This window comes from Seriola aureovittata, chromosome 2 (genome assembly GCF_021018895.1).
Source record: "Seriola aureovittata isolate HTS-2021-v1 ecotype China chromosome 2, ASM2101889v1, whole genome shotgun sequence".
NCBI classification, from domain to species: Eukaryota; Metazoa; Chordata; class Actinopteri; order Carangiformes; family Carangidae; genus Seriola; species Seriola aureovittata.
In genome coordinates, this window is record NC_079365.1 from 12,164,629 (window position 1) to 12,176,460 (window position 11,832).

Below are 11,832 nucleotides of genomic sequence, written 5' to 3' on the forward strand. Positions count from 1 at the left end.
CTAGGATCTGTTCCAGGACATCGAGCTGCGCGCCTGACGCAGAACTTGGTCTCCATACGCTCCGAGGCGGTGATTCCGAGAATGAAGTGGTCCCTGGAGCCCTGCTGGCAGGACGGACCAGGGACGGACCAGGGATATTGAATGAGTCACAAATAGCTCCCCAACTCACGGATTAGCACTGTTGCTTTCCTCAGCGTGAGGTATGTGTCAGAGGTCGGAAAAATAACTACAGATAATCCCAACACACAATTCCCTTCCACTGACCGTTCATCAGAAATTCTAGTAATTTGATAATTGCGCCATCAGTCTCACTCCATCTGTTTTTATCCCTCTGTCTAGATTTAGTTGGCTGACGACAGACCAGTGTTTATTTCCCTTTCGAAATAATCCCAGTTTAGATACAGTGTCATGTGCGACTACCAAGCAGGGAGTTCACATTATTATTAAAACACTCCTTATCTTTCTTTCCGCAAAGTCATGTGTGACCTGAAAGCTCGCCCACTATGGGAATAGACAAAGTGAGTCACGAGGATAACATCAGACATAAAGATGCATCTTATCACAACTTTCATTATTTAGACTCACTTTTATGTGATAAAAATGCTGTAGATGCACCAAGCTGCCAAGAATGTGATTATAAAGAGGGATTATACCCCACCGCCACTGCTCTATATGCCTGATGTTTCTCCTCAGTGTGACTGCAGTTACAGGCTGAGATGAGGAGCATGTGGAAAGTATAAGCTTGTGAAGCTTTGACACTCTGGAGAGGGCACCAGGAAAGCAAGCTGGATGAAGACAAATGGTCACACACTCTGTGTTAGAGGGAGGCAATAAAACAGGACTGGACAACGTCAGCTTGGTATCAGTGGAAAACAGCAGGACTCAGCTGCAAGACAGATGCTCACAAACAAACCTATACAGATGCAAATGAGACTCAAAAAGAAGCTGAATGAAAGCATGTGTTTGTGTACACATGGGCAGGATGCACACTTACTGTACACTACATGCTGTGCCTTCATCTGTATTGTATTTGGTTGGTAAGGAGACTGCAGCGCTTGAAAAGGCACTTTGGACCAACTCGCCGTCGTCTCCAATCCTACAAAAATACAGCTCAGCACTCTGACAACCTGGTAACAGACACAAAATGATCAATGATCTCTCTCTCTCTCTCTCTCCTTGACTACTTTGAAGGTCTTCCCCCTGAGAATGATTTACGTATGACTGCACCCACAATCATTTTTCTGTGACTCCTCTGTGACTTTCATCAGGATCGTTTCCACCACTCTGGATGAAACCATCAGAGTTGTTCAAACCAGGGGAACAGGCCACTCTGAACCAAATGTACTTTCATATCCTGTCCTATAGTGTTAACAGCTGCTTGCTGATAAGAAAAATTCAGCAATTCTCCCTCTTCCTTATTTTCTCTCACTGTACTTCACATAATGTTTTAAGAATCTACATATAGGCTACAGTACCATTAGTAGTTATCCCTTGTGTGATCTAAGACTGATATACAGTCAATACACACAGATCTTGCTTTTAATCATATAGTCATGATAATAGAGGTTTATACATTTTTCGACTTTATGTAAACAACATGTCTTATTTATTTATCAGTTGATTTACTTATTGGCAGGGTGAGGGTTATTGGCCTGACCTGTGTACAGCAGTATGTCTAGCTACTATTTTATGTCTGGTGAAGCTGGGTAAAGTGACTTGGAATAACCCAAAAACCAAAGAGACAATGTGTTACAGCTCTCATAGCTTATATTTTGTATTACAGCATAAAACTGCAGACCCCTTGAAAATAAATTCTTTTAATATTTTATTGATGAACAACAAAGAGTGTCAAGTGAGCCAAGTTTTGAACGAACAGTAGGTTTTCTGACTAGCACCCGACAACTGGGTGACTGTACTGTACAAGGCTGACATCTCAACAAACAACTATTACATCATGATTTTACATTAATTACAATTATAACTCTAGAATTAATTATTATCACTGAATGAACTTGGATGGGTTCAGATGTTCATTCAGCACCCGAACAATCACGTGATGTTTCATTCGAGAATGGACCAAAGCATGTCTGACATTATTGGGATGGTGATAGGTAATTATTCTGTCCTTTTTTCAGTTTATGATGAAATGTTTGCACACGTCTTTAGTTGCTGTGATCACAATCATTTAAAAATCAGGCTTGTGCAACATTTAAGAGGATTAAATTTAAAGTGTTTCCTTGTAAACGAGGGCTCTGGCTCTGCCTATCAGCTTTTGGATGGTCTGTATCAGTTGTCTCCATCACATTAAATGAGTGTTTACACTGTATATGTAAAGCAGATTGGCTCAAATCTTATCTGAATGACAATACAAACTCTGAATAGTTCCATGTTTGGCCTTTTGTCTTAGTATAGCTTGTGTTTCCATCCTCCTCTGTTCAGTTCGACAAAGTGCATGCAAGTGTTTACAAAATGAAACTTACTGAATTTATGATAAATAACATGATTTATAGAATAAGCAAGCTTTCTTTTTAGCTGCAGAGTCATTGAAGAAACAGCAAGTGTTTATCTTCCGAGTTCCTTTTGCATGCATATGTATGTGCACCACAGCACTGCATGGGTAACAAACAGGAAGGAAGGTCACCTCCCACTGATGTTTGCTGTGTAGCACAGTGGTCCAGATGTTACAACAGAAACTTTGAGCAACAGTAATCCCAAGAGCGTCAGACAGTATCTGGAAGCTGTTTTAATTAAGACACATCAAGGCAAGGACTATTTTTCACAATGGCCCACTTTAGCTGCAGGCTGTCAGCCCCAGTCTGCGCTCCCAACGCTGAGCCAACAGGTGCAGGCAGGCAGACTGAGCGCGCAGGCTGGATGAGTCTGTCAAAGACAGATGTGTGACAGAGAAGCCATAACAGAGTTACAGGTCAGAAGATGCAGTGATGCAGTGTATTTGGAAATGGAGAAGTTGTTATACTGTGTGTAAGCACCATTTTTCGCACAGTATTAAACTACATCTGTTAACAGTGACATGATCACTGAGCTCAATATTTTTTACGTATGTTGAATCCGTGATTGACATAACATCCTTTTCCAGTGCTGGGTGGGTGGAGATGTCACTGGACTAAAAGTTAATATGATCTTAATGCAAGTATGGAAGCAAAGTAGGTCCATAATTAAAGAAACTGGTGATGCAAGATTATTATTTCACTGTGTTGTAGCCTCATCAATATCAATTATATGTGTTATATGTATTGTTGATACACCCGCCTATAAAGAGAACTGAACTGACTTGACTTGACATGGCCTATGTTCTTATTTTTGGATCTGTTTTTACTGTATACGTCAATGCACTATACACAGAGTGTCAAAACAATACGTTGTTTCTGAAAGCGAACTTTTCTCTGTATTTCCAAGAAATGAACCTCCAGAGGCTCGGGGAATGTTTCCCAGCTTGCAGTGAGGTCCATTGTTTTGAATCTGTGTGGTGGCTGTTGAAGCATGATAATTTAGGGAGAGAACGTGCAGCTCCTCATCAACCCTCTCCAGCGCTAAATGGAGGCAATTGTTCAGACAATTTACTGCTGGGATGAGCCTCATATCACGAGGGTTTCATTTGGGTGACCTACCGGATGCAGCGCAATATGAGCTAAAGCTGAAATGTGCAGTATGTGCAATTCTGAAGTCAGTGTTTGTGCTGTTCAGCCAGTCTCGTCATATTATCAGGCGATAGTCTTGATCTCCAGGACCGAAGCAATGAACGACCAAGAGCTCAGGGTTCACTGTATCACAAATTTGATTTCACTGCATATTTGTGAGGGACTTTGATACTACAAACCTGTACAAACCGATAGGCTTGACTCAGCTGCTGCCGACACCAGCTCTCATACTCGCTCGCTCGCAGATTAACTCATGTAGCAGAGTCAGCCAGTGCACTCTGTGCACGCCTGTGGATATTACTCCTGATACCTGCTGCCTGCAGACTTTGGAGAGACTTGCTGCTGCAGTTGAGATGTGTTCACAACCTTTAGTGCTTGTGAGTGTAAATAACTGTTTTGAATTTCGATTTGAATACTTTTATCATCTCCAGGTAATTTTGTATTTCTGCTACTGTCATGATACAGCATACATATGAAATGGTAGAGTTTTGTTGATTTACTGTTAAAGCAAACAGGAAGCACCAATACAGTATTATCTGTATAAAATATCTCTTATCAGCTGTCTGGGAGTCTTTAATCCTATAGTATATTCTCTTGAGCGGCCTGTTGCTCCTGTCAGGTATAGGCCTTACTCCACCAACACTGGCTCCACAGAGATAATCAGATGAAAACGTTGTAACAATTCATAATCAGCAGGTCAGCATCTCCTCAGTATTACAAGTCCATCCTGTCATTAAAAGTCAACGTCATAGCATATCATGAAGCCAGGATGTGTAGTCGGCTGTGTGCACTACATGGCACTCTATGGGAGCTTTGGGATGAGAGGGTACATACACAATGCAAAGGGACCAGGAGGTGAGAGGGTCTTTAGGGACCCAACAACAACCCTTCCCCCCTGGGCCCCTTAACAGTTTAATTTGACCATGGAATCTCAAGGGGATACAAGCAACAACTTGTGTTTTTCAGTTTGCACATATGGTTGAACAATTGCATGACATCAAGTGTCAACAAATCACAACAAGACAGCAAGGGAATAACAAAAAAGGGTCTAAATGTGTGTGCAATACAATACATTTATATGTGTTCAGTGTAACAAAGAAACTGGTTTAAAAAAAAAAGAAAAAAAAGGAGTTTGGTCCATTTACATCAAAAGAGTTTAAACTCACTTTGATTTATTTGCAATGTGAGACTTAAAATATGTTAAGCCTCCTTAAAGTTAATGTGAAATTATACTGTAAAGGTAGGCAGTGTTATATTTTATGCAAGTGTGTCTGAAAATGTCAAGTCAACCAAAAATTAATTTAACAGGATAAGCAAAGGGAGTTTGGTTTATTCTAGATGTGTGAAAAAATTGGCAGACAGATGGAGAAACATACTCCTGGAACAAGTTATTTTTCCTTTCAACTCAAAATCAAAATGTTTTGGTACCCAGTTACATGATGAGCCCAGAGTCTGATGCTACCCCCATTATCTCTCATATATTTCTGCTGAACCCACAGCAACAGACAGTCTAGAGTCTCACACTAAAGTGCTGCATTGTGACTGGACAGTTATCAGTGAAGAAAATCAAAATAATGATGGTACAGCTTTTCATCCACAGACACTTAAATTATATAGTGCAATATATCTGGACAGTTTTAATGAGCATCTTCTGCTTTTTTGACATCACCAAGACATTCTTATCGATTTCAGCCGTTTCTAGAAAATAGAGCACTGAGTCATTTAGTTACCCAACAGCCCTCGTCAGATAGACACGGGTATGAGACAGCAAGGACTGGACTGTTATTTCATGATAAATCACTGTCCACTAAACTAATCCCTTCAGTGGGATTTTGAGGAAATTGGTTCCATGTTTTAAACGTAAAACTATTTCCTGTGTTCACGGTAATATTTCACAACTTCGTCTTCTCGTGTAAATGTACACAGCTTTTTAAATCATTCACAGTCATCACTGTTCCCACTAAACACTGAATCATCATCTCACCACATTGCTCATCATGTGGCCTTCAAACAGATTGTTATGTCCCATTTTGGGATTGTGCATGGGATGCAATGGGAAACTGGTCTCAGACATTTGAACTCCATTGTAATGTTGTAATGGTTTGCTTACAATGAATCCTGAATCTCCTGAGGCCCCCAACTCCCATTCGTAGCGTTAAGTCAACACAATCCACAGAATTTCAATGTACATGTTAAGTATAATTCATTGATAAATGCCCTCTATCTGTATGTTCACATTTACCTGCACAAAATCCCCAAGTCAAATTATCATTGAATGTTTATGTGGTGTATCTAACCAGGTGAAACTCTGTGGGACGGAGGACACGCAATTCCTTCAAATACATTTGAACTTGCCACCGGTCAGTCAGAACTGAAGAAGCCTCTCGGATGAGAAGTGAAACATCTTCAAGTATCTACAATCTATGACATCTATGACCTGGACAAGAATCTTCACAGACATGGTGGACAGTTTGCTACTGTACTGTTTTGCTTATGTTTTTTACTTTTTATCCTTTCCTGGTTTTAATCTGTTGCTTGTGCTTTGTATTTTGTGGTTTAGCATACAATATATTTAACTTATTTTGTGGCATTGTCCATTTCTGTTTGTGCCCTGTGAGACAAATCCACTGTGCCCTCTCAATCCTTATAAAATGTTTTAATGCTGTGTCTGTGCTCCCTCAGTTAGAGTTGATATTCGAACTGTGCTGTTGGAGGGTGCTTGCCATTTGGTTTGTTGCGCACCTGCATGCAGATAAGTATTGCACAACACTTAAGGGTAGTTGTTTGCAGTGATAGAGTGTCTGTTGATGTGCACGTGGTGAAACAGAATGGGATAAAGGTTAGTCCTTCAACATTGAGCCTGCTTTATTAATTATATCCTTTTTGTTTAGGGTAGAGGTAGTTTAAGAATCTCTTTTACCCACCTGTTGCCCAGAGCCAGCTTGGTATTTTAGGATCACAGCATTGTTGTTATTTTAAATCTGAGTAGTTTCTTGGTATTTTAGCATTAATTTTATCACAATAAACTGCAATCTAGTTTATTGTAATAATCTTGTCCATATTCAGGCCAAATCATATTTTGTACAATTGCACTCAAAGCTACGTCCCTGTCTAATTTTCTTTACACTTAACTTTGTGTTGATCTGTATATAGAAGCTAGTCTTGGGGTCTAGCTACGTTGTGGCTTAGCAGCACCTAATCCTCAAATTGGGCAAGTCACACAGGGTTTGCTGTATTCACCAAATTAAGACTTTTTAAGACCTCTTTAATACTGAAGAGAATGCACTTCAATAGCTTTTCATTCTCATAGAAGAATGATGGAAAACAAACATCAAGGGCTACAGTTATTTATTAAGTACACAAATTTACTGACATTTATATCACATTTTTGTCAGTATGTCCCAGCTGTATTCTATATACAGTATAAGTTCTAGTAATATACTGTATTTAATCAATTAACATAACATGGATCAATTATGTATTGTTGAATAGGCCTACAGGGCACAGGCCCAGGGGACACAAAATGACGTGGCCATTTGTAGTCAAGGTACTTATGTGTATGTTTAAATTTTTACTATTATGAGTCAGTAAGCTTTCTAACTACTCTCACCCAACAGCCAAAAGTTCAAACTAATGTTACTCTCCATGGCAAGAGATAATATATAAGAGTTTGTGAATTAAATTTATGACCTTTTAATACCGTCTTCTTGCCTTTTTTTGGCAGGAAATGGATTAAGTGCTTTGAAAAACTTTGTCTGACCTTTGTCTGTGGTATAGTTTTAAAAATGTCTGTGTTTTGTATGATGTAATTGATTGGTTGAGGTTACTTCTTCCATATTTTTATTGATTCAATTTTGATTGAACAGGTACACCTTACTGCAGCATCAACCCTGTCTGCTAAAAACTGCATTTAAACTGTATATTACTACTTTGTCAAGCACATTTTGGAGAAAATGTTTATTCTTGTACCACACAGAAGTCATACTGATGTGGAAAGTCAGGGTACAAAGTGCAGGACTTTGTCATTGGAGACGAGGTGTCCTGCATCCCACCTGAGGTGAAGTTTAGGCTACTAAAGATAAGGAAAGATCATGTTTTTGGTCAAATGAGTATATAGAATGAGTATACAGAGTGCCTAATGTCCATGTACATTTTTTCAGTATTTTGACCAAGACTATGATCTTTCCCTAACTTTAGCCAAGTCCTTCGAGTTGCCTCAATATAACTGTAAAAATGTGAATAGACTGTAGGTTCCATGAGCAAATATTGTAAAGAAAACAAAAGAAGGATGTTATCGCATTTTCTCATTATGTTGATAACAAGACTAGGTCAAAACCTACAGCTGGACTGCATATGGCCAATGTGCAAAATTGAGGATGTACTTTAAATCTTTTGTGGAACCTGTAAACAACTGACATCAGCATGTCCCATTCTCTCCTACTCTCTGTGTTCACATATACAATATTTTCATACAACTGAATTCCCAGTACATCTGTTAACATCTGTTTCTGTTGTCAGACAACAAAACAAGTATGAAATAGCGACTGAAACATGCCCATAAAGACTACATGTTAACTTCTAAGTCATTTCTAAACGGCTGATCTGCAATGCTAAAATCCTGATTTTATAACCAAGACAAAAACCACCAAACACATAAGTTAAAGACAAAGACTGTGCTGGGTTTTTGGCTGTATTTACTTATAAAATGATCACCCAGAGAGAAAGTTAGAAGTGGCAGAATATCTTTCTTATTTTGTCTCTCACACAGTGCACACAGCCTCTGTCCGGGATCCACAATAGTTTTCAACTACTGTATTTCCTAAAAAAGTGGCCGGGGACTTAATTTACCTCAACTGCAGAAGGCAACAGGTCTTTATTTGAGGCAGGGTTGTATTAGAGGCAGGCCTTTATTTCTATTTAACTCTGTTTTATATGAATAATTTGTCTTGTTGAAGGCAGTTCAGGGTTAATTTGATATAGGGAACAGGTGGATGGCAAGGTGCCCATATCAACAAATCAAACAGTCCACTCTTTCAGGGTTTTCTCAGCATGGTTTCACTCAAAATCTCAACAGTTGCTCCTCTGATGTGTCCAAGGTGTGTCACACCAGTGGGTAACCAGACCCATGTGTGCTGTCAGGTCTGACCCTACAATATCTTCCTCTACGCTATAAACTAAAAGACTTATCATCACAATTGTTCTTGCATCAGGGAGTCCTTCAAAAAGTCCATAGGTTAAAGGGGCTATTTGTAAGTTTTCTCTGCCGCTGAACGTGGTTTCTTGCTGGACGTGGGTGGTGGTGATTCAGTTTCATTGTCTTTATAGTATAAGAAAATATAATACACCTTCTGAGCTGCACTACATTTTCAGGGCGGATTGGTGAGACAAGCTAGAACATGCCGGGGCTGGCTGGTTAGCATGCTAACTTCATCATAAGAAAAGAAGTGATAGATACAAGAGTCAACATTGGTGTTGCTTTCCACTGCTGGAGGCAGCTCCTGTCAAGTAAAGGAATGAAGTTTGAGGATGAACTCACAAAGTTTCTTCTAGACTGATAAGTGTACAGCTGTAAATGCTAATGTATTAGCAACGGCAAAACTTGATACAGCTCCTTTAACCCCCTCATGTTTTCAATATTTCTTTGTTTTCAGTTTATTGCTCATTTTCTTTCAATGGAAAGAACGAGTCCTTTTGTCATTGATGTAATGTTTATACTTCACAAAACATGCGTCTCATCTTTTTCTAAGTAAGTGCCCACACAAAAATAATCACAGAACAGTTTAACATAGACTTACTCATCTATTTTGATTTGAAAAACATGCCATTTGTTTAGTACTTGTTAATTCTCCAAGGACATATATGACTTCTAAATAACTTATATGACATTGACCTTCTCCAGGAATGAAACTTGTAGTTTTTCAGAGGGACACATTTTCAGTCTTTTGTGGTTATGCCGACTTACTGTACAGAGTTGTGTTTCTGTTCCCTTGTTGTCTGGAATTTTGTTGAAAGTGACTTTGTTTTGGCCAACTAGCGTGAGAAAATACCAAGTCTGCTAGCCATAGAACATTTTCAACTCTTACCAGTAAGACACAAATAAACAAAGCATGTCTTCACTGTCAAAACAGATGCAGTTTTTCATCATGTTCTACGAGTGAATCAGAACATTAGTGAAAAAATGATAATTTCAGTTTCACAGGAAACTGACCAAAGACATAAATGGAGACACTAAACGTTACTTTTTCTTGGTGGGTGCTGTAGCAGCTAGCCATCCAGGAATACTGTGTGACATTAGTTGAGAGATACAAAATGAAAAATAGCCATTTCTCCTAATTTTTTCCACAAGCTGAAACATATGAAAATTATTCGCTGTAAGATATAGTGCGTATTTTCATGCTGCACTTCAGAGAGTGGGAAACTCTGAAAGAAATTTATCAAGTGCCACTGTGTGACCTTGACTGTTGCAACAGTGCAGGTGCCCACAGCGAACACTTTGCAATATTAAAGAGGAAGAGAGCAGATAGTTGCATCAAGCTGGATTAAAGTGAAGATGGAAACAAGATTGAAAATGTCAGTGATGGGAAGAGCGAACAGGTGCAGGGCAGATAGAGAGTGAAAGGTTCAATGTCAGCAGATGCTTGTTTGTCCTGTTGATTGATTGTGAACAGAAAGACTTTATATCTATTACAGTCATGGTACATAAAACAGTGGCGTGGCAGGTGCTTGGTGAAGTTTTAGACATGAAGCAGAAGAGCCAGTGATGTTTGAGGAGGCAGGAGAGGCTTGATAATCCTGAGAGGAACATCTGCTGTACAGGTGATAGAAAATGCTCAGATGACTGAAATACCAAAGCTGTGACACATGCACCGGTGGTGATACCTCACAATAAAGCTGTATTTTACATTTACGGGCATTAAACAGGCATTTCACTGAGTTTATTAGCCATGTGGAGTACTATTCAGCCCGTACAATTTACTCTGTTGCTCTGGAGGAGATATCTATAAAGGAAAGTGCACAGTATTTTCTCTCTTCTCTTCTCTTTAGCTGGGACATAACTTCCTTTTGCTATAGAAGAGTTCTTCTTCTGCTTTAAAGTTTACTGTTTGACTGTCCAATTTGAGAAACATTAGAGAGAATCAGATATTAGCACTTGGAGTCTCCACTTGAAAAGAAGCCTTAAAGAAATGTCTCGCAAGACACCCCAAAACCAGTATCACTGTATTTTGCAAACATTTTAATATCGATGATTGTTGATGACAGTTTTCCTTAGATGCTAAGTTGTGCATCTAAGTTATTTTCTCTATATGGAGACACATAACTTTAAAATTTCAAGGTGTAATCAATGACATGTTAGTTTAAAAGAGAAAAATGGGAAAGTTATTGCCAAAAATTACAAGCCTTATGCAATTAGTGGATTTTTGACATTGTACGCTGAGGTCCTGAAGGGATGCAATTGATTATATTAGGATTTCTCAGAACTGCAAATTCTTTTTTGCAAATTCAAATTCCTATTTTGCAATGATTACACATCTAGCAAGTTTCCCACATCCATCTTTGGTTATTAGATTTCACACAAAACCACAGCAAAAGTATGACACAAACATAGCAGAGATTGCAATAAAGCATTTTCCAATAAAAAAATCAGTTAAATGATATTTAATAACAATAGTTCACATTTTATTACATTCAGCTTCAACATCTGAATATTAACTCGCTTCCCAAGGTTTTACATGAGGTTCACAGAACTGTATCATGGAGAAATAAGTAATAAGTAATATAGTTTAGATCATGTTTGTGAGGGATATATGGGCCCATGGGTGATGCATTTAAGTACTAAAGGCCTCACAAGATGAAAGAACTAGAGAGTGAATCAAATTTATACAAAAAAATAGGACCAAGAAGAGTCTGCAGCCACGCTAGCAGCTCTGTGAGGCTATACTAAAGGCACAGGAGTGCTTTGAGCTAAATGCTGACATCAGCATGCTAACAAAGACAATGCCAACTGCTGGCATTTAGCAGAATTATTGCTTACCTTGTCAACCATTTTAGTTTAGCATGTTACCATTGTCATCGCTGATGGTTCCCAGATTGTATTTTACACACCATCCAGTAATTGTTAAGACATTTCACTCAGATCCAAAAATGTCAGCCACAGTGGCGCTAGAGAAAAAGG

At 38.9% G+C, this 11,832-nt stretch overlaps 1 long non-coding RNA gene across 1 annotated transcript; it reads left to right on the forward strand.

Annotated features, from left to right (window-relative positions):
* Positions 1 to 71: 71 nt before the first annotated feature.
* LOC130175778 (uncharacterized) lies at positions 72 to 3,296 on the forward strand. The gene is made up of 2 exons (XR_008828780.1): positions 72 to 200; positions 1,192 to 3,296. It is a non-coding gene; the product is annotated as an uncharacterized LOC130175778 (long non-coding RNA).
* The last annotated feature ends 8,536 nt before the right edge of the window (positions 3,297 to 11,832 follow it).